Source organism: Orcinus orca, chromosome 4 (genome assembly GCF_937001465.1).
Source record: "Orcinus orca chromosome 4, mOrcOrc1.1, whole genome shotgun sequence".
NCBI classification, from domain to species: Eukaryota; Metazoa; Chordata; class Mammalia; order Artiodactyla; family Delphinidae; genus Orcinus; species Orcinus orca.
In genome coordinates this window covers 27400820-27424589 of record NC_064562.1, presented here as the reverse complement: position 1 = coordinate 27424589, position 23770 = coordinate 27400820, and the positions used below count along the sequence as shown (strand labels likewise).

At 37.6% G+C, this 23770-nt stretch overlaps 1 protein-coding gene and 1 long non-coding RNA gene across 7 annotated transcripts in view; one reads left to right on the top strand and one right to left on the bottom strand.

The window, feature by feature from the left end:
• Positions 1-23770, top strand: part of SLC10A7 (solute carrier family 10 member 7) — a 251725-nt gene that overhangs the window by 149116 nt on the left and 78839 nt on the right. The gene's annotated exons all lie outside the window — the stretch shown is intronic.
• The window catches only part of LOC125964180 (uncharacterized), a 672498-nt gene that overhangs the window by 594101 nt on the left and 54627 nt on the right, over positions 1-23770 (bottom strand). The gene's annotated exons all lie outside the window — the stretch shown is intronic.

Below are 23770 nucleotides of genomic sequence, written 5' to 3'. Positions count from 1 at the left end.
AAGTGTTTCAAGGAGGAGGAAGTCGTATGCTGTTGAGTGATGGATAACATGAGGGGCTTTCAGTAGCCATGTGACCCCTGGACAAGTTATGTACCTTACTGGAGCAATATTCAATAATAAATTTCTAAGGATTGAGATAATTTATGTAAATCACCTGTCATATAGTAGACGGTAACTGAAGATTTTCTTCACATTTCATGTGTGTAATAAAACATGAATTTAAAAATTTACAGTGAAAGATATTTTTTAAATGGCCTCAATTCCATTTCTCACTGAATTTGCAATATCTTCAATTAACTGTACATAAGCCAAAATATGGAAGTCAGTAAGTTAAAGTATAATTGTTGTGGAACTGTAGCTTTGTCTTTTTTAACGGACTGTATTAGTAAGTAGTTAATTTGATATGTCATGTGTTTAAATGTGTCAGAATTTTCACATTTAAACTGGCAGAGATCATGTGTTAAAAAATAAGAGCTGAGAAATTCAGGTATTTTAGCATTCACAGGAGACTGTTTTGCTAAATTACAGTTTCTACGAATGATCAGCAAACTATTTCCAGTTAAATCTAAGAAATAAGGAAATTGATTTAATTCTTATCTGTTTCAGGCATTCCCTAATGACTTAGCATTGATTTACAAACATGCTTTCAATTTTATAGATTTGGCTAAATAATATGACATTTGACCTAACCTCTATAGAAATGACAAAATGAGACTGTTAGATACTCGTTAAAGTAATATAAAATTATGATATCTTTTTCTAGCTACTTCACAATATTTATGTCACCTAAATTATTTTATAAAAGTCAGGCCTTAAAAATTCCACCCAGATAGTGCTGAACAATCAGGATATACATTCAAACATGTGCATTTAAATCTACATAAATGTAAATATGTTTTTATGCACGATAGTTTCCTGCAGAAGAAATCGGTATGCTTTTTGAAAGCACGACTCTCACTCTTAGATGTTTCAAAGCTTGTCGGATATCTTACAGGAAAGGAAATAGAGTCATTTTACTTAAAGTCAGTCATTTCTCCAAATTTTCTTGAGCACATTTATCTAGGTACTGAGAGAGATCTTTCTCACGTTTTAATTACAAAACACACCAGCTGCTACCCCAGCTATCCACTAGAGAAAGGGAGAATAACTAAATTTCTGCAGCAATGTGTAGAGCTACATTTATTGAAATCCCAGTGAAAGCTTTTGTGTTTGGGATAATAGGGAAAATTCCGTAAGATATCTTAGATCGCACTTTCAGTCATAGTCCTTGTACCCTCTGGTCAGTGTCTAAATAATGCTTCATTCATTTAGAATGGAATCTCACACCTCAGAAGCCAGCCAGGTTTGGGGATTACAAGACATTTTGTTTCAAATAACATTGACTACTCCTTGTTGTAAACATAGAATCCATTGAATTTGGTTCAGAGAGCCTGGAGCTTGGTGACCCCATTTAGTTACTTTTCCTCAAATATGTAAGGAATGGATGTATATTCTAAAGTGTGTGGTTTTAATGAATTAATGTCAGCCTTTCATGTATCTATTTTTGAGACTTTTTCCCCTAGTTATATTTTCGGTTTCTTTTCAAGTACTTTTTTAAAATTCATTTTCCAGTTATTATAAGAAGTTAATTTATATATTGAGGATTACCCATATTTGCTCTCAAAGATTTTCCTCTTTTCACCTAGCCTGTGTTTTCTAAAAGAAGACACAGTCAAATGTTTTTGTTCCTCTTAGGAAACCCCTGACCGGCCCACAACACTGGCTACTGCTGTAGCTGTACATTTCTATACATAATTGATGACTTGAGGCCCAGCAGACAGCACCAGTACACAAGCCATATAGATTACCATACGGTGAGGGGTCTTAGGTCTTTGAATTTTCCATTTTTGAATAGAAATAACTCCTTGCCAAGTAACAAAAATTCCAGAAGGAGTAAGTTTGCCATACTAATAAATATTCTCCAGAGAACAAAACGTTCGCCAGCAATAGAAGATTCGGACAGTCTTAAGCTCCTAACTTTACTACCCTACCCTCCACTCTAACCATCTCTCAACCTAGCAGCCCTGGAAATGTTTGGTTTGGCTAACATTTTGGTAATATATTTTTTAAAACGTTTAGTGCTGAGGAAAGTTAAAATTCCAAATGGCACTTTTTGGGGTATCCCTTAATCTAATTGCCCTTTCTGGTTCTTTGATTTACTAGCAGGTGAGAAGTCTAGTAGATATAACTGGTTATCTTATGAGGAATTTGTGAGATTCTTGCCGCCAGAATGGTGCTTGTTACATCCCATTCATCCTGCCTATCCTAAATGCCATGAGCACACTTTCTTGTGTTTAGGCCTTTGTACACGCTGTCCCCCCACTTCCCAGGTCACTTCCAGAACCTTCCACCTCCACCTGTCTCTTGGCCCTTCCTACTCATCATTCTGGCCTCAGTTTAGACATCACCCCTTTCAGAAACCCTCGTTCAGTTAGGTGAGGTGAACAGCCCTTCCTCCCCCCATTATCTGGCCTCTGGCTTTTTACTTTACCGCAACTAGACCGTAATTTCTTGTAAAGTAGAGACCAGGCCACCTTTAACATTGTTTCCCCAGCTTCTAGGATATGGCTGACATAGAGTGGTGTCCAATAGTTATTTGCTGAACAGAACTACAAAGATACTAACAATATAAAATTGAAATTAAACATAAAAATGATGAAATAGATTGTTAGGTTTTAGATGATAAGTCGTCGGAATTTGTAGTATTCCTAGATTTGCACTTTGTTTTTCTTGTAGTAACATACGTTCTTAAGAATGCTGTGATAACAGAAAAAAATAGATTTGAATTACAATTATGTTTTGAATTTAAAGACTCATGAGACTAATTTGTAATTTCAAATGACCAGGTTAATATAAATAAAACCTGTGTTTGTTAAGAAATAAACATACTGAAAGTTTTTAATGAAATTAAACCAGATTGGGGAGGAGGACATGTATCTATTTAATTTGGAAAGTTTAGGCTCATTGCTTTATTTGGGTTCACTTCCTTTTTAAAAAATATAATTTCTCAAAGATCAGAGATTTTTTTTTCTATATCTTAACATGTGTACTATCTAGTTCTAGAGGTCTAGAAGAGAACATCGTTTTTGTCATTATTTCTTGGATCCCCTTTTACTTTTGGAAAACAGAATGTACAAATGTCTTTTTTCTCTTTTAACTGATGAAACATAGAAAGCTACAAAAGCAGTAATGCAAAAATGACTGTTTGTTAGTTTTTAGATACCTTTAATTCCAGAACATATTACACAGTTCCCCATTAGAGTCACTCATCAATTTGCTAATTAGCTTCCTAAACTTTGTAAATCATTTGTTGATTTCTATGGGAAATAATTTTGAATGGCAACCTTATGAGTAGAAATTGGGCCCACAAACGACAGTTATTATATTACAGGCTCTAGAATCAAACTGTTGAGTTCATATCCTGACCTCAAAAATGACTGTTTGACCTTGGCCAAATTGTCTAACTTCTGTGTGCCTCAATTTCTTCTTCTGTAAGTGGGGATAATAATTGTACCTATCCACTGGCTTATTTTCAGAATTATGTTACATTCGTGAAGTACATAGAACAGTGTCTATGCTCAGTAAATACTCCCTATTATTGTTATTATAATTATTAATCAGTCCTAGAAGCAAGAAATCATTTATTCCTCCATTCAAAAATATTAATTGAACTCGTACTATGTCCTAGGCATTTTACTAGGTACAGGGAATACAGGATGGAGTAAAAATAAGAATGACCCCTGCCCTCATAAGCTTACAGTCTAGTGTAGGACACACAGATAATAATTTAAAAATCATACAAGTAATTGTAAAATTGCAACTATAGGAAGTACTACAAAGGAGATCCATGATACCATAAGAGTGCATGTTCAGGGGAAATTGATATTGGCAGGAAGCCTTCCTTGATGGCTGAAGGAAACCAAAGTCTGCAGGTGGAAGGGAACATAGCCCAGTCAAGGAAACAGACCAGGGGCCCCGGGGCTGGAGCATGGAGAGCCCAGTGCAGAATGAGGAGGGATGGAAATAGAGAGGTAGGCAGAAGCAGATCATACAGGGTGTTGTAGGTCATGCCTGGTCTTTAAAGACGAGTTGGAAACCAATGAAGGATTGCATTTCAGTGTGGAGACTGGATTGGAGTCTCCCAAAGTATAAGAGGTAAGAGAAGGTGAAGAGCAATGACCCCTTTCTAGATGTAGCATTGGTCCCAGGCTACATTTTGAAATCCAAACATTTGCCATTGCACCCTTCTGACTCCCTCTCTGCTCCCTCTTCTACCTGAGTCATTCCACCTGGGCCCCTAGCTCTCCTGCCTCTGTTTACCCCTCTGCATCAAGCTTGACAGGCTCACCTTGCCCGGATGAGTGCTTCCTACCCCCAGATGCTCTACCTTCCCTGATTTCGAACAAAGCTCATTTCGATAGAAGTTTTACATTCATATTAATATTTAGAGGAAAGCACCCTAACAGAATTGATTTAGACTAAGATGTGAGCAGCTTACCTCAAGAACAGCGTTCTCAAGCTTTTAGGACCCCTTTACATTCTTAAGGTTTGTTGAAAACCCCAAGGAGTTTTCATTTGTATCGGTTAGATCTATCTGTATTTACCACGTTTGAAATTAAAGCTGGGAAATTATCAATTCATTTTAAAATAACAGTAAACCCCGTGATATGCAAACGTACATATTTTAATGAAAAATAACTCTATTTTCCAAAACAAAAAGAAAAACCAGTGAGAACAATACCATTATTTTACATTTTGCAAATCTCTTTAATGTCTGGCTTAATACAGGACAGCTGGAGTCTCATATCTGTTTCTGTATAAAATCTCTCAGTATCACATGTTGGGTGGCCTCTGGAAAACTTCGCTGTACGACTGTGAAAGAATGAAGGTGAAAAAGGCAAAGAGTGTCTTACTTAGTATTATCATGAGTCATGTTTTGTCTCACTGAGCCCCCAAAATGGTCTTAGGGACCCTGGGGAACTGCTGCTGCAGAAGAAGGCGTGCAATTAAAAGAAAACCAAGATGCTCATGTGAGATGGCATTTCAGGCAATCTAAAAAGTGAATGAAAAGAACTCAGCAGTGTGACTCTAATCTGTTTCTGCCTTTCGTCACCTCTTCTGTACATCTGGGTTTGAACGCATTAAATTCTCTAAAAATTCCAAATGATTTTCAATGTTAGTAGAGACTCTCATGGATGTTTAGACAATATTTGAAATTCCTGAAGCATGCTGGTTTTGCCTTGGTTTCTGGTGTAAGGCTTATTCCCTATGCAAAGTAAATTGTGATTCCCTCCTCTGAGCATCAGGTCACTTAGCTTTCTACGGCACAGCCTCTCCTGGAGACCGCAGCTTCACCATGTTTATCTTTCAAGAAGAACTGACTTGTGAGGTGTAGCTAAAGTAACCAGAGTATTGTTAATCTCTGTGCTGTCTTCCAGTTCAGGAATGACATGATTTTATATTATTTTCTTATGTGGCACACAAACTCTTTCTGAAGACAGCGAAAAATGTTTGGAATGATGCATCATCTAAAAATGAGTTTGGCTTCTCTCAATAACAAGCTCGAAGGACCACATTCCTTTAGATGAGTGTTGTTGCTTTTGTCAAAAATTTATTTTTGTTCCTTTTAATCACACCTTGTACCGTAATATAAATTCCACCATCACCATCTACCCTTTTAAAATGTATGTTAATCATATATTTCTATGCATTCAATAGTAAATGCTTCGCCCCTCCACCCACACCCCATTAGAGGGGTCATACAAGTGGTTCCAGGGAGAGAAGACCCTGCCGCTAGAGGGAGACTGCTAAATCTATGTTTTTCGTTGAACCAGTAGCTTGTCGCGGAGAATTAACTCTCTTGACCACTACAGTTTATCTCCTGAATCATTAGTGATTTCTGATCTTTAAGGAGGGATATATATACAAGTGATGTAAACATTCTAGAAGGACAGCTGAAACACCACTGGCACTCCTTCATTCGAACTGAAATTGGATTTTCTTTTCAAATACGTCACTCATAGATTCATGGTTAGGGATGTGTTGGCCTTGGTCGGAGGTCACAAATAAGTGGCCCACAGACTTCACGCAGGCCACAGATGTGCTTTCTTTGGCCTGCATAGGGGGGGTGTCGGGGTGTGAGTGTGTGCACACGTGTGCTGGTTTTGTTTTTCATCTGGATTTGAATGCCTATACTCTGTTTTTTCTAGGGTGCCCTCACTCCCTATTATCTTACACATGGCCCGATTCAGACATTTACCTTGTCAGTCTGGCCACTGTCAGCCTTTGAATTAACAGCTCTACAACAAGCAGTCACATGTAGGGAGAATAGAAAAATAGAACCCAAGAACACAATGTGTACTGTGAAATAGGAAATTGCCTAATAGAAAATTATTTGATAAAAATATATAATTGCTGATTTTTTATTCTTTTTTTCACACACACACACACACACACACACACACACACACACACACACTGTAGTTTAGTTTTACAGGAGATAAATAAACTGACAGCAAGCATTGTAAATAGATGACCACAACAGAAGCAACAGTGATTGCAATTACCAAACACAAAACCCACTCATACTATGTCATAATATTGACATTCAGTCCAGTAATCCTCCACTGTAACAGCTCCTTTACTTTGCAGTGATAATTGATTTGTATATTTTTTGCCTCTGAGTCTTTGTGGGATTTTTTTTTTTTAATTCAAACAAAGTCACAAAAATTATAACCATCCTCATCAGTTCACTGATTTTTTTATTCTTGCCTACATATTAAAAAATAACATTAAAGATAAATGAAAAATAACTGATTAAGAAGCATGCCTCAAAAGTGACATTTATAATATAGAGATTTTTTTAATAGTTTAACATAGAAGCTAGAGTATGAAAGGGAGTCATGTCTTTTTGAAAGAGGTCCTCATCAAAACTTTGCTTTTCTATTATGTTATTTTTATTGTTTATATGGCATTAGTTTATCTAGAAAAAAATATGTAATGTACGTTTAAATATATAGAACCAACCACAACTAACTAATGAAGTGCAGGTTGCAATGTTGGTTTATCTGGAAGGTCCCACAGCACCACCTAGTGCCCTGTATTTTATTTTGCATAATATTTTTATAAATTAAAAAAATTCTGATGATCACATTTTAATATCAAATCTTGCACTGAAATAAATATATGGTTTAAGCAGTATTATACATAGAGAGAAAGTAATTCTTACATGTTTAATTGAAAAATTTTAAGTCAAACTCAAAAAATGATGATTGTATAACACAGAACTATTATAAAAATTGACTAGTTAAAAAAAAGTATTAGAATTTCTAATTCACAGCTAAAGATGTTACCCTGTGTGTGATCTAATGGAGTTATTGATAAGCTTTTTACCCAAAGCAGATGTTGATTCCTTTTTTTTCATTTGCTGCTCTATAGGAAAGGTAATTTTTCCGGGCTTCTTTTTGAAATCCATAAATTCCCAGTCTCCACAAATTAAAACACACTAAGTAACGACACATTCCACAGCTCTTATCAGTTTCAGACAAAATTATATAACCACTTTTAAAACTAGAATTTTGAGGGTTTTAGAGATGGAATGTTATAAAATACTTCTACATTAAAAAATAAAATGAGTTAAATAAAAGAATGGGGTACACTTATACATTCTTTTATGGAAAGCACTCCAAGAAATATAGTGAAGTGTGAGTATAGTAAGTATTTTTGTCTGATTATATGATTGTCTTAAGAAAACTGTATAAATTTGAATAATTTAAGAAGACTAGATGAATGGGTGGAAAGAATGATGGATGAATACTGGTAGATTCTTTTCTGGATAGAGTCACAAGAAACTGTTAACATCTCTGGGGAGAGTGGGGTGCTAGAAAATTTCACTTTTCATTTTGTACTTTTCCGTACAATTAATATTTTTCTAATCAACTTTATTACTTTATTTAAGGTCAACAAGTGGTCTTTGAATATTAAGATTTGAAGCATTTCATTTTTCCTTGTAATATTTCTCTAAAAACAAAGCCTACTTTTCTAATAAAAAATGAAACTAGTGTTATGAGACATGGTAAGCATCTATCTTATAAGCTAATCTTTTCAGAAGCCTTCATGATATAGTATTTTTTATTAGTGGGAGTATAAGCTCCAAGAAGGTAAGGAATTTTGTCAGATTTGTCACACTGTATTCTTGACTTCTAGAATAGTCTCTGGCATATAGTAAGTGCTCAGTAAATAAATGTTGAATGGGTGAATGAATGAAAACATAACACATTATGTCCAAATCTGTATAGTAATGAGATGTGTTATAGTAGAATTTTACTCTGTTTGCAAATACATAAATACGCATGTATAGTTGCATTCTTATATCTGACATCATTTAAAATATGAACATTGATAAGTATTAATTCAAAGTTTATAGTAACAAAGGAAGTTAATTATACTTTGAGATGTTTATGGCTTTTTTTTTAATGCCTATTCTTAGATTTTATGCATTCACATTAGCTATGTCAGTCATAATGAAATTCAATCAAAATGTTTACTAAGGAACAGTACTCTCATCATTTACCTTTTATATTTCACTTACTATCTATCATAGTGACCTAAATGGTTGCTACTTTAAAGTTCCCACAATAACACTTATATTAATCATAAAATGCTAATTACTCATTGTTAAGTATATTCAATTTCTAATTACATATTTAAAATTTCATGACATTTTATAGCTACCTGTTAGTGAAAATCCATTCATAGACACAAATTGTATTATTTTAAACATACAGTGGTTCTTACTGATGTGGTGTGCATAGATTTTTTTTGTTGACTGTCAAAGTGTGTAGAAGTTGCCCTCTACTGGGGAACTAGAAAAATTATGTTGACATAGATTTCCAATGTTCTTAAAGACTCTTAGTTAAGTTCATTGATGTGATTTACCCGATGATCACTTCTTGCTCTCGGGCACTTTTAAGTTCCAAAGATATTGAAGTGATTAACAGCGTACATTTCAAAATAAATATCTGATGTGAAGATACCTACAGCCGTTTCTGAGTGAAAACATTGGCTTTTCCTTCTTAAAAACCCCTTAGTGACAACACCCAATAGTGTAGCTCCAGAAATAACAGTATAACATGAATCTTTACTGAAGCATTAAGGGGAATTAGCTGTATATAATTACATAACCAAAAATGAGTCAGGACTGTTTTAGCAACTCACCATAGGAATTTTGAGGATAAAAGTCTAAGCACTCAAAAAAATTTAGCTAGCTCATTTTCCTGTGTGTCAAGATCAAATTTAATGGTGCAGAAGTGATTTACTTATTGTATTAATTATTGAACTTTTTATACCAAAAAAATCACATGATCATAAAATGGCAAGGTCTATATACCACTTCTTATAAGCTGGTACGACAATGTTCTTCCTCACCTCATCAGTGCTTTTCTATCTGCTTCCAGAAATCCTGTCAGGCTTTGGATAGCACCGCCCTAGAGAGGGTCAGGGTCTAAGATCCATCTTCTTCAGACCCCAGTATCACACTGTATGTTTTTCTTCTCCTGCCCGCTGGTATTTAATAAAACTAAACATGTTATTAAGGAGAAACCTGTTTAAAACAGACATGGATGGTGGGAATTGTGTTAGGAAAGAAAAGACTCCCAAAAGTCAGCCTGAATATCAGGATTCTACTGCCTCTGCCCTGGTGATGGTGGGAGGATTTGTGGACCAAGGATTCCTACATGAGGAACAGACATTATTTAGGGGCCATCGGTTAATCCACCTGCATCCCTGAGCTGAAGCCTCTCTGAGTCATAAAGTTCAGGGCCACTTGGCTCTGGCTTAGGAATATTATGAAAACTAGAGTAAATCAGACCATTGATATATGAGACAAGGCAAGTGGACTGCAGCTGTCTCCATTCATTTTGTCCATCTTTACACTCAGTATTGATCGTCACAGCTAGATCTAGTGGCAGCGTGTGCTGTCATTTAGACACATCCAAAAGAAATGGATGGGCTATGCCAAGCCCATTCATTTCACATGTGTACACATGGTCTGGGTTTTCTGTTTGTTGTTTGTTTATGATAAAGGTCTATTAAGTTTGAACACTGGTTTTGACTAAACCATTAATTTGAATATCTTATTTAAAAGAAAATCAATGGGGCTTCCCTGGTGGCAGAGTGGTTGAGAGTCCGCCTGCCGATGCAGGGGACACGGGTTCGTGCCCCGGTCCGGGAAGATCCCACATGTCGCGGAGTGGCTGGGCCCGTGAGCCATGGCTGCAGAGCCTGTGCTCTGCAATGGGAGAGGCCACAACAGTGAGAGGCCCGCGTACCACAAAAAAAAAAAAAAAAAAAGAAAAAGAAAATCAATGTACAGTTGTTCTAGAAGTTTATTTTAACATCCAGAGACCTGAATTAAAAGCCCCTTCCCCAAATCTCCCATAAATCGCCTTTCATTGCCTCCCTTCTCCATCCTCATCGACCCTCATACTCTCTCTCTCCATCTTCCACATCTCTTCCTTGCTTTTGCAACATTTTGCAAAACTGTTCTCCCATAGCCATGTTGACAATTCATAGGACTTTGGGGAGGGGGGAAGAGCATCTATTTCAAGATTTGATTTCCTTCAAAACATCCTTTTATAGTCCATTCTAGTTTTATTGTCTATGTCTTTTTTGTCTTATGCATATGATAAATAAAATAATAAATAATTACTCATATTTAATAATATAATAGCTTTCAAGTCTTCCATCTGTGAGTTTTGCTCTATTCAGCTGGTTTTTAAGGGGCAGTGTGGTGTCAGAAATAAAGAACTGGGCAGGGGATTTGAGATACTTCCTGTCCCAGTCCTGTTGTTTCCACCAACTCTGAAGCTATGGGTGAGAGACACTGCCACCTTTGTTCTCAACTTTGCAATCTATTAAATGAGATAGCAAATTATCTCTAATAGTCCTTTCAGCTAAAATTCTCTGATATCTCTAAATTTTCAGAGAACTCTTAACCGTTATGTAAACATATAATGATAGAGACCATGGATTCTGGAGCCAGATGCATAGCTTGCTTCCCATTCTGCCACTTATTGCTTGGGAATTTTGTATTCTTCTGCTGTACACCTCAGTTTTCTCCTCTTTAAAATGGGAATCATAGCAGCACCTCCCATAGGTTTGTTGTGAGGACTGAACAAGTTAGTACATATGAAGAGTATAGAATAGTTCCTGACACATACAAAGTAGGCATTCAATAAATGTCAACTAGTCTTGTTATTATTACAAACATAAGGTTTTAAAGCATTTCAGAAAGTGTGTGTTTCTCATCAAATGGATATGCTGCTCCCTGAGAGAAGCACTTGTGGACATACCTTCATTCATTCATTTGTTCAGCAAAAAAATGTATTGAGTGCCTACTATATGCCAGGTGCTATTCTCTTATAGGCATCAACAAGCATAATGGTAGATACACATTAAATCTTTTAAGCCAGTGAGTAGTAAATATTCAGTGTTTCCCTAGTCACCCGAGAGAGTTACTTGGTGCATTCTTTTCATATATTCATACACCACTGGTAGATTGTATGTGTGATCTTTGACCCTATTTTTAATTTATATTACATATTTTGTATGGGTTTCTGACAGTCCATTTCCTGTATATCTTTTTATTTTGAGTTTCCTCTTTCCTCCTTTGCTCTTCTTTTTTCTTTTCTAAACTTTTCTTATGTTTGGCCTATCTCTTGACCTCTCAACTTTTGTTTTTATTCCTTTGGCTGGGGTTCTGCCTCCTGGTATTTCCTAGTCTCTATAGTCCTCTTTTCTCACCTATTAAATTGGGATAATCAATTTACTTATTGGAATTTTAAGCTAGATAATGTTTGTAAAGCACTTAGCACAGTTCCTAGTACATAATATACCTTAATAAATGTTGGCCTTTGGTGATGGTGGTATTTGGTATTATTGAAGCAGTGATTCCAAAGTAAGAGATACTACAGGCTCCTATGTATAATATTCAGACCGTAGGAACTTTGGCTGACCATTGGGTAACGTGGGACCATCTTCTTGACATTTTGTGAGAGTTGTGCTTCTTGTGTAAAATGTTTGTTGTGCTACGATGACCCTTAATAGGCCGCCACGTGCATTACCAGGGAAAACAAAACTTCAACATTTTGGCTTGCAGCTGTGTACCCACAGTGGAGACCTGCAAACCAAAGTGAACCCTGGCAAGTCCTTCCTCAGCTATGAAACCTTGTGTCATCAAAAAAGAAATTTTGACTTAATTTCCTTTTGCTGCATTTTTGGTCTAATATATATTCTACAGGTAAGCATTTTTAAGAAAGTCCTTTGGAAAATATTTATTGCATGTTATGTCTATGCACTTAGAAGTCATTTACATGAAAGATTCTTGGAAAATACAGAAAATTCCCATATGCATCTCACTGTGGGCTTTAGGTGAATTTCAAATTGTTCTTATCACTCTTAATCTGGATAGAAAAATCCAACTTAATAGTTAATAGTTTTAATACAGGTCTATGAGTTTACATAATTTGAAAAAAGGATTGACTTTTTCAGTTAAAAAGTAAAAGGAAAAATCATGAATTTGAGCACCGTATTTCAGCTTTACTATATATCACTATATAGTTCTAATTAGCAATGTACATGTTTTTCCCCTTTTGTGTTCTTGTGTTATTGTTTTTCTCTTATACAGCTCTGATATTAAGACCCTAAACGCCACACATTATGTGTGCTGTTCAGCATCCTTAATTAATTTCTCCCTCCCTGCTGGCCCTTCCCTTTGCTTCCATCATCTTTGGCAAAGAGAACCATCTTAAGATTAGAAATGCTAAAGTAAATACTGGTAAAAGGAAAGTAGGCTCAAGATAAGCGGACTCTATCTGCTGGCCCAGACAAATTACGTTGTAGGGTCCTGAGAAAACTAATGTTTGAGATTACAGAATCTCTGTCTTTGACAAATCATAAAGAAAAGGAGTAGAAGCAGCAGCTGGCCATGTGCAAATGTCACTGCAAATATCAAAAAGAGGAAAAAAGTAGATTTTACACACTATTAACTGATAATTTTGTTTTCAGTCTGGAGAAAAGTTGGAAGACCGGATCATTAAATAGTGTGTTATAAGCAGTTACAGAGGAACTGCTGTGACGTTTAGAAGCCAGCTTGGGTTCACTAAAAACCAAGTCATTAAAAGTAAAAGTTTGTTACAATAACTTATTTCTTTTTCAAATGTAATTGCTAATCTAAAACAATGCTTACAGCAGGGGTCCAAGCTACAGCCCTTGGGCAAAATTTGACCATGTCCATTTGTTTACTTATTGTTTGGGCTGCTTTCTAGCTACAATAGCAGAGTTGAGTAATTTTAACAAGAGTCTGTATCGCCAGCAGAGCCTGAAATAATTATTATCTGACCGTATACAGAAAAGGTTTGCCTACACCTGCTCTAGAGCCTAAATCAGTTCTTTTTGAATTTTCATGTGTCGACAGATTATCTGGAAATCTTGTTTAAAATGCAGATAGTGGTACAGTAGATCTGGGGTGGGGTCTGAGATTCAGCAATTCCTGACAAGCTTCCTGGTGAGGTGAGTGCTGCTGGTCTACAGACCACAGTTCAGTCTGGCGAGGATGTAGATTTCAAAAAGATTTAAAATTTCCCCATTTAGAAAAATCAAGAGAGTGAATTATGAGTTGGAAGTCGGTTCAGTTGGTTCGACTCTTATTTGAATCATAGTGCCCAAGGACTGTTAAAGGATCAGTGTTATCTTGGAGAGAAGTTTTTCTGATCATTTAAAAATGATTATCTAGGGATGAACTGGGAGATTGGGATTGACATATATACACTAATATATACAAAATAGATAACTAATGAGAACCCGCTGTATAGCACAGGGAACTCCACTTACAGTACAGTAGAAACTAACACAACATTGTAAGACAACTATACCCCAATTAAAAAAATGATTATCTAATGATCATTTCCTTGTATAAGGACATTGGCTCAGTGATGATATTTGAAGGGAGCAATAATGAGCTCAATAGCTCAAATGTTTAGGTGTCCAGTATCAACTAGATTGGTCTGCTGGACATTTCCTCTGTTGGAAGACAGTTCTCCACGTGTCTCCTACATTTCTATCCATCTTGTGCCCTGACTGCTCTTTGTTACCCAACTCTCTTTTCAAGGATGTTTGTATAGTGAACTGCCTTGAAAGATACAAATAGTATCTCCCTCTGGGACAACTGGCAAGTTTGCTTACTGCGCATTAAAAAAGATTTGGGGGCTTCCCTGGTGGCGCAGTGGTTGAGAGTCCGCCTGCCGATGCAGGGGACACGGGTTCGTGCCCCAGTCCGGGAAGATCCCACATGCCGCAGAGCGGCTGGGCCCGTGAGCCATGACCGCTGAGCCTGTGCGTACGGAGCCTGTGCTCCGCAACGGGAGAGGCCGCAGCAATGAGAGGCCCGCGTACCAAAAAAAAAAAAAAAAAAAAAGATTTGGGTTTCCTAAACTCAGTATTCCTTTCCTGTAATGTAACCCACTATAGATGCAGGCATCCACCCAAGCCCATCTGTACCACCCCCTTGACTTGGGGGCAAGGGGAACTGATGCTAACGTCATGCTAGGTTACTCACTCTAATGTGTGTGAGTGACACAGTCCTTTGGCTCTGACCCGGGAATCTTGTGTCCGCTTCCAGCATCCATGAAGCTATGGCAGGCTAACTTGTGATCTTCAAGTCTGGTAAAATCTCAACCCCTTCACAGTTTTAGACACCCTCTCCCATGAGTCACAGCCCAGGTTTCCAATCACTGACTTTCCCCTTTCTCTGAACCTGTCTTCACCTCATTTTAGTAAAACTCTTCACCTTCTACTTAATATAGGAAAAAGAAGCTTTAAATGAAAGTCCCTTCAGCTTTCTAACATCAAGCATACAAGTCTATCTTCATCTGTACCTAATCTATCCTTTATTCTCCTTTTACAATGAAGAGGTGTCGGCCCTACCTCTTTTCCAAAGTTAAGCCCTCCAGCTGTGCACTGGAACTCTCCCTGCTGCTTCCTTAGGTGTAGTAAGTATAACCCCTTTTCTTTACTAAATCTCCATCCCCCACCCCCCTTTTTATGAATTTTGAAAATTCTTAAGTTTCTCCTTTCAAAAACAAAGCAAACAGCAAGCTTCCTTTCCCTCATCTTTATTCCCCTTTGAATTTCAGCTCTATTTCTTTCCTCTTCTCTACAGTCAGATTTCTTGAAAGAATTGTCCAAACTCTGTTTTTCTTTCTCCTCTTCCTTCTCAGTCCTCAATCTACTCCAGTTTAACTTTCATTCTAGTCATCCCATTGAAACTGTATTCTTCTAGGCATCCTTTGAATTCTAATATATGTTCTATATTCCTAAACTGCTTATCTTCTCTGTAACAGTAAACCACCAACCAAATGCTGAGGACTCACTCATCTGTAGCCACTGTCCAGAGTACTCTGCGCCTAAGTCCCATATATCCAACTCCTTACAGCATCTCTAACTGGATGCCTTGTAGACACCTCAAACTCATCATCTTCCCCAAGAAAAAATTAACCTATACATCCCAGTGCTTTCCTGGCTCAGTAATTTGATCTATAATCTACCTATTTGGTTAAAAATCCCTTAACTCAGAAGATTAAGACACTATCCTTCCTTTCTTTTTATCACCACTCCCCCAATATTTAGTTAATCTACCAGTGTACATTTCAAATATTTCTTGAATGTGTTGTCTCTCTAATTTGATCTCTAAGCTTCTATCTCCTTAGCCCAAATCAACTCCTGCCTGGATTACTGAACAACCTCCTAGTTAGTCTCCCTCCCTTTAATTTTTCACCACTTTAATTTCTTCTCTAAACTATAGCCAGAGTGGTGAGATATATATATATATATATATATATATATATATATATATATATACACACACACACACACATATATAAATGTGTATATATATATACATATATATATATATATCATAATTTTGGTTTGGAAAAAAAGTGTCAATCTTTTTTTTTCTTTTTTTTTTTTTTTTGCGGTACGCGGGCCTCTTACTGTTGTGGCCTCTCCCGCTGCGGAGCACAGGCTCCGGACGCGCAGGCTCAGCGGCCATGGCTCGCGGGCCCAGCTGCTCCACGGCATGTGAGATCTTCCCAGACCGGGACATGAGCCCGTGTCCCCTGCATCGGCAGGCGGACTCTCAACCACTGCGCCACCAGGGAAGCCCAGTCCCAATCTTTTGAGAATAAGATGGTAGAGGCATTTCTTAACAGAAGCATTGAAGTTACAGAAGGACAAGGTAGAACTGCTTTCTATAATGGGAACTCCTTATGGGCATGGACCATCAATGAAAGATCAAATATGTGCATATCAGAGACTTGGCTTGAAAAATCAAAAATCACTCTAAGTATATTAGTGAGGGTAAGCAGTGCTTAACAGTGGTGGTAGGAAAAGAAAAACAGAAAAGAAAGAACAAAGATTTTCCAAGACAGTCTTTAAAGACAACCCCAAGGACTTCACAGAAACTATTTTCTGGAGTTTTAGGTAAGAGTCCACTTTAAAATGACTATAAAGTTTTATGTGTTTAGGTGACTTGGAATCTTTTCTCCCTCAGCACCCATCATGTCTGTACACAGTTGACACTCAATAAATGTCTGTTTAATGAAATGTATGCCATTGAGACAAGCCAACTGCTATTGCTGCGAGGCCTCACAGGGTGACATTGCTTTATGGGGTCACCAGAATCCAGGAATAGACCCTTAGCTTTGCGGGTCCAGAAACTCAACTATCATGAGCACCCCCCAATGTGGTTGTGCTCTAGGAGACTGGTGTCAACTAGTCAGGGTCTTCTCTTCCTATCAGAAATACTGTGTGGAAAACAAAATTATTATTCAGTGTTTTCTTGGCAAGCATGGACTCCGACTAGAGAGAATTAAGTGGATGTTTTCAGTGGCTGGTGTTATCAAGCTCAAATAGTCTGATGCATCTGACTTTACTACAGTGCACTGTGCCTGGTGAACAAGCCAGAATGCTCATATCAGCTGCTAAGATATACCCGTCCCCTGACAGAGCTATGAACATACTGAGAAATGCTTAGCTGGGCATTTTAAGGTACTGACTCTGTGAAGGCCCAGTTTTAAAGAGGAAAATATAGGCAGAGGGGAGGGAAGAGGCCCTCACCTACCAGTCAACCACCACTTTCTTTCCAACTGCCCTTCCCTAGATTCCTAATGCATTTTTCTTTCCTCTATAAAATTTCCTCAACTACATATTTTGAGAGCCATATTTATAAGGTCATATTCCCTGAGGCCATATAACCTGACCATTTTATTTAATTTAGGTGTCTCCAAAATTCTCCATACCACCCCTTTTAAATTTATTGCTTAGGATGTGTTGGCCAATGTCACTCATTACATATTGGTTTGATACAATTTCATTCTTGAAGATTAAACTTTACTACTACTTTTTAAGATGTCACTACATACTGACCACAGAACAAAATATTAAGACAACCTGCGAGTTTAAGTTAGTATTAATCTTAAAAAAATAAAAATAAAAGTGATCTTTGCATTAACATAAATGCAAGGTTCAGAGTAAAGGAGTTGTCAAAGCATAATCTTCAAAAGTTGAAAATATGACTTTTTTATAAATATAGAATGGACGCCTGTCAAATATTTATTTAACTGAATAATGAGGGAGCCGGCAGGATGGTAAAGATGGTTTCAAGGAATGATAGAAATAGGGGTTATTTGGTCCATCAGAAAAACATACCGAAATAAGTTTGCTGAGTTAGAGACGGAACCAGCTAATTTCTGCAGGGTAATAAAACCATAACCTTTGTGATTGTTCTTCTACTAGATAGAAATTCTTTCCTTCTCTACTGGACAAAGCTTTGTAAGTGAACATGTAATTTGATAGTCTGGGCCCTAATCACTAGTAAGTAGAAGTCAAACAAAGGTATATCCCTCTAGGAAATTAAGTAAGTAATCCTTGGATTGGCCCGTTAGACAAATCTCCAGGGTGACTTTGAAAGGACATGCGGTCCTCATTTGGCCTTATTTCCAAGTTTTGGTCAATTTTTATTAAGCAAGTGCTGTGGACTCTTAAATTCGTCTGGATAAGATGATGTCTAAAGGAAGGCTCGGGACTTCCCTAGTGGCACAGTTGTTGAGAGTCCGCCTGCCGATGCAGGGGACGTGGGTTCGTGCCCCGGTCCGGGAGGATCCCACATGCCGCAGAGCGGCTGGGCCCGTGAGCCATGGCCACTGAGCCTGCGCATCCGGAGCCTGTGCTCCGCAACGGGAGAGGCCACAACAGTGAGAGGCCCGTGTACCACAAAAAAAAATAATAATAAAATTAAATAAATAAAAGAAGGCTCAGAACCGCCCTTCCCCACCAGGAGGAACAGTGGGAGGGCCTGAGGACTTTTAGCCTGGACAAGACTTAGTATGGGGACCCAAATGCTCACTGCAGCATTACTCTTAAACTACAGGCCTGAGGAAATAGTTTAAGAGTGCAGAGATTTTATGTACACCATCCAAAAGCAGCAGCTAAAAGGCCATCACAAGAAAGGAGGGGTGAGATGTGCCTTAAGTTGCTGCAAGGGGAAGACAGGGCATCAGTGGAAGTGGTTTGGGCTCAGATTGAGAAAGAGCTTCTCACCGTGAAAGAACGTCAGCCGGGCAGTGTGTGCCTTGAGAGCAGGAACAGGTGTCTGTCTGCAGGTTTTCTGGCAAAGGCGTGGCCATCACAGCCTCACATCGGGAGCAAGTGAGGGAGACAGAGGAGGGTCACGTTTCAGATGAGGACTGGACCAGCCTCAACTAAGATCCTTTGCAAAACTGAGATTCTGTTATTTTGTGAAAATTGAGTTATTGCTCTTTAATTAAAAAATAAGAAGCACCATTTCCAAGGCTCAACGTTTAATATCCTGGAGACAGAAGCCTTATGTTAGTTTTAGTAGCTGTGTGATCACAATAGTTATTGCAGCGAAGCCTTTTGATAATTTTTTCTCCTTTTAAAAATTGATAATTTACTTCAGTTTTACCTTTTTTACAAGCTCTACTCCCGAGAGAAGCGCATTCACAGTTTTGTTGTTGATTTTGTTGTTATTTGGGGAGGGTGATGCTGGTTTGTATTTTAATGTGACTAAATCTCAGTGTCTCAGGTGTGACACTTTTTTTTCCTTTCCACTAAAGTCATTGAAATATATTCACCTGGTCGTTCACATCAGAGGTGTAAATGGATTTTCTAAAGGTTTTTAAGAGATAATCAAAGTCAGACGCTTTGTGACTTAACTTCTTCAGGTGTTGCAAAAAGAAAGCTTAACACATCGTCTCAATTGCAAGGATGCTAAAACTATGCTTGACCTTGAATCTGCAAGGAGTTGGGTAACATCTTTTGCTAGAAGTGCCCATCTACCACTTGTTTGTTTTTAACCATCTGTATAGAATTTACTTGGGAAAGAGAAAGGAGAAGGAATCAGATATATTCAAGAGCAAATAGCGTGTTTATTTGATTTTCCAGCTTCCAGTGACTATTGCAGTTACAGTTTAGCTTTTTAGTTTACCCTTTTTACCATTGATATTTGCCATGGATATTTGCAAAAACGCGACTTTAAAAAAATGTATCAGCCATGTCACACAAAGGCTTATATCTCAATTTGTTTCATGTCATCAAAAAGACATACTGAGTTTGAAGCTCCTCTTAGGTTTACTCTTAAAATATAAACCTGGGGAAATAGCGTAAGATTGCAAAGATTTTGTTTACACAATTCAGGATCACAGGCTCTGGAGTCAGGGAGATAGAGATTGAATTCCTCACATTGCCTTTTCCTGTCACTCAGTGTCTCTGAGACTCAGTTTCCTTCCCTAATAGATGGGGATAATATCAGTACCTACTGTATTGTGTTGTAAGGATTACATAAGATAACACACAGAAAGTCCTTAGCGCATCATCTAATACAAGTACTCCATAAATATTAGCTATTATTATTTTATAATAATTAGAACAACTTCACCAAAACTTAATTATGGTGCTCTTGTCAGGATTAACGGCACTCATTTCCTAATACAATTGAAAAGCAACTTTCAGCTTTGTGCAACAATTCATTCTTAGTTAATGAACTTGAACAGCCATTCTTGAGAAAATAATGAGGAATTGTGAATCTAGAATTAGAAGATACATCCTATTCACTAGGAAACTTAATGTCTTAGCAACAAATATCGTAAGTCCTTGTAAGAACTGTTGTGTGTTGGTGACCATACACTTGAAATATTCAAGCAGGAAAATCTGGAGATAATAGTGCTCTCCCTTCCAGAACGAGAGCATCTCTAAGAATTGGTGATCAGCTGGAAGCCAAGGTCATATAGCAACTAATCATGACATGTATGTCCTTAGCAGAACTCTGTAGGAAACTGTACTGGTTGTTAATCTGCTACCCAGAGACCAGTGCTGCACTGGAGTCAGTTCAGGATTTGGAGCTGGACAGAGCATGCTCTAGTCCAAGCTTTGACATTTATTTCCTGTGTGATTTTGGGCTGGTTGCTTGGCTTTTCTGAACCTGTTTCGTCATCCATAAAGTGGGGCTATTACGGAAACCAACTATTTCAGTAGAGGAAGGTCAAATTTTTAAATGTACATAAAAGTACTGAAGCAAAATACCATTAGTAGTACTGGTATTATTACTAATACTGTTACTATTCCGCTATTGCAAAGGAAAATGAAACGGGCACCAGGAGGAATATGGGTGCCCACGTGTTATATGATACCAGTGTGGGTTCGACCCCTCTAATACAAGACAGATGTTCCCAGAGTGGTGACAATGCTCAACCTTCTTCCTGGGGGAAAAGTCTTATCCTATCACAGATATCATACTGTTTCTCAGAAGTGTTATTAGTGCTATTGAAATTCCATAATTAACATTAATATAAGTTTCTATTTTCTTTTATCTGAATTTAGATGAACTGATAGATAACAAGGGTAAAATGGCTAGGTTAGAAGCAAAGTCAAATTCATTTTCCATTTACTAAATTATTTTACTAACTCATTATACCCCCCCTTTAACATTGGCTTGGCCAAAAAGTGCCTTCGGTTTTTTAAGTAAAAATAAAAGACACGTTTTTCATTTTCACCAAGAACTTTATTGAACAACATATTCACCCTTTTGTTCCACTACCTTCTGCCATTTTTCAGGCAACTTCATAATTCCGTCTGCCCCAAACTTTTTATCTTTCTGAGCAAAGAACTGTTCCAGGTGCCTTTTACAGTCTCCCAGGGAATTGAAATTTTTTCCATTAAGAGAATTTTGTAAAGACCGAAATCAATGGAAATCCGAAGGTGCAATGTCTGGTGAATATGAGAGTTGAATCAGAACTTCCCAGCCAAGCTGTAGCAGTTTTTGCCTGGTCATCAAAGAAACATGCGGTCTTGCGTTATCCTGATGGAGGATTATGCGTTTTCTGTTGACTAATTCTGGATGCCTTTTGTGGAGTGTTGCTTTCAGTTGGTCTAGTTGGAAGCAGTACTTGGTGGAATTAATTGTTTGGTTTTCTGGAAGGAGTTCATAATAGAGGACTACCTTCCAGTCCCACCATATACACAAATCACCTTCTTTGGATGAATACCGGCCTTTGGTGTGGTTGGTGGTTGTTCCTTTCGCTTGCCCCATGATCTCTTCCGTTCCACATTATTGTACAGTATCCACTTTTCATGGCCTATCACAATTTGTTTTAAAAATAGAACGTTTTCATTATGTTTCGGTAGAAAATTGCATGCGGAAATATGGTCAAGAAGGTTTTTTTTGCTTTACTTACATGGAACCCAGACATCAAAGCAATGAACATAACCAAGCTGGTGCAAATGATTTTCAGTGCTTGATTTGGATATTTTGAGTATGTCGGCTATCTCCCACGTGGTATAACGTTGACTGTTCTCAATTAATATCTCGACTTGATCGCTATCAACTTCAAGTGGTCTACCCAACTGTGGAGCATCGTCCAGCATGAAGTCTTCAGCACGAAACTTTGCAAACCACTTTTGACACGTTCAATCAGTCACAGCACTTTCTCCATACACTGCACAAATCTTTCTTTGTGTTTCAGTTGTGTTTTTACCTTTCTTGAAATAATAAAGCGTAATATGAAGAAAATGTTGCTTTTTTTCTTCTGTCTTCAATATTAAAATGGCTACACAAAAATTCACCAATTTAGATAAGTCTTTTTTAAAATGCATGCTGATATGACAGCTGTCACAATACAATCTAACAAAATTGTTTCAAATGAAGTTAAAGACAACTAAGTGCTACTAGAGCCATCTTACAAAAAAAACCAAACGAACTTTTGGCCCACACAATAGTTTGACATCGTTGGAAGGATCAGCTCCAAGCTCCCTCTCCTGGCCTCCAAGACCTTTGATGATCTGGTATCTGAATCCTCCACTTGATACTTTTTTTCCCTCCCTGCTCAACTTCATAGCTTTGCAAATGCCCTTCCTTCTTCCTACAATATCCTAACACCCTTTCTACCGGATCACTTTTCATTAATTCTTCTAATTATTTGGAACCATGCCTGGCATGTAAGTGGGTATTCAATAGACATTTAAACAAATTGACTTGAAATCACATAGCTCCCACCTAGACTGAAACAGCCAGATATTTCCATTTCGACGTGACCTCACAAAGTTCGGAATTCCTCCCAGAGTCTGAATAGATTCCATGTTATTGAAGGACAGTAACTCTTAAAAATTATTTTGCACATTGAGCTCTTCTAAATGGTGCTGATGAGACCTTGCTTCAGAGGCACCAGTGGAGCTGATAAACCACAATACATGTTTTAATAAGTAGATTTTAAAATATAACACTTGAATAAAAATGTGGTATTCCTTATCGCCAGCTAGCTGTGAAAGTTTGCACAATAAAGAAGCATTTATTCTATTATTTAACAATAAAACAAGTCTGTGTGTGGATATTCACATGTGTATATGCCTAAAAAAGTTATGGTAGCAATATTCATATAAGGCAAGCCATTCCCTTTGGGCCACATCCAAAAGAATTTAGTTACTGTAATGATAAAAGGGCTTCCATATATTAATACCAAAAGGACTTTTTCCCAAAAGTAATGAAGTGGTCCCAGACCTCGATCCTGGGCACAGTATAGTCTCTCTCTGTCTGTCTGTCTATCTCTGTCTCTGTCTCTGTCTCTGTCTCTCTCTCTCTCTCTCTCTCACACACACACACACACACACACACACACACACACACACACAGACTCTTTGGAATTTTAAAGTTCCAAGTAGAATTCATTAATAAAAATATGAACTGCTTTTTCTTGTATAAATCATAATAAAGTGTTGAGAGATAAAGGAACAACTAAGGGGGCAAATCATCAGTTGCTGTTGTAAAACCAAGACCTGTCATGTTAACTCCCAACTCAAACACCTAGTTTTAAAGATTTACCTTCAAGAATCCTAAAAGCTTGTATCCTGCCTCATCAACAACAGCCTCAAACTGTTCCCTGTCATCGAAGAAAACAAATCTTTTGCTCCTTCCTGCCTCTGGAGGCAGAGGGACTGAGGTGGTCCTGGGTGGCTGAATTAGATGAAAGACTTGCCTTCCACCATGGAGACATGGAGTCTAATCAAGCGAAATGAGTTTTGAGATCCCAACTCATTTCCTAGGGGAGATCAGTTCACATTACAAAATCATGACATCCCATTCATCACAACTGACGTGGTCTTT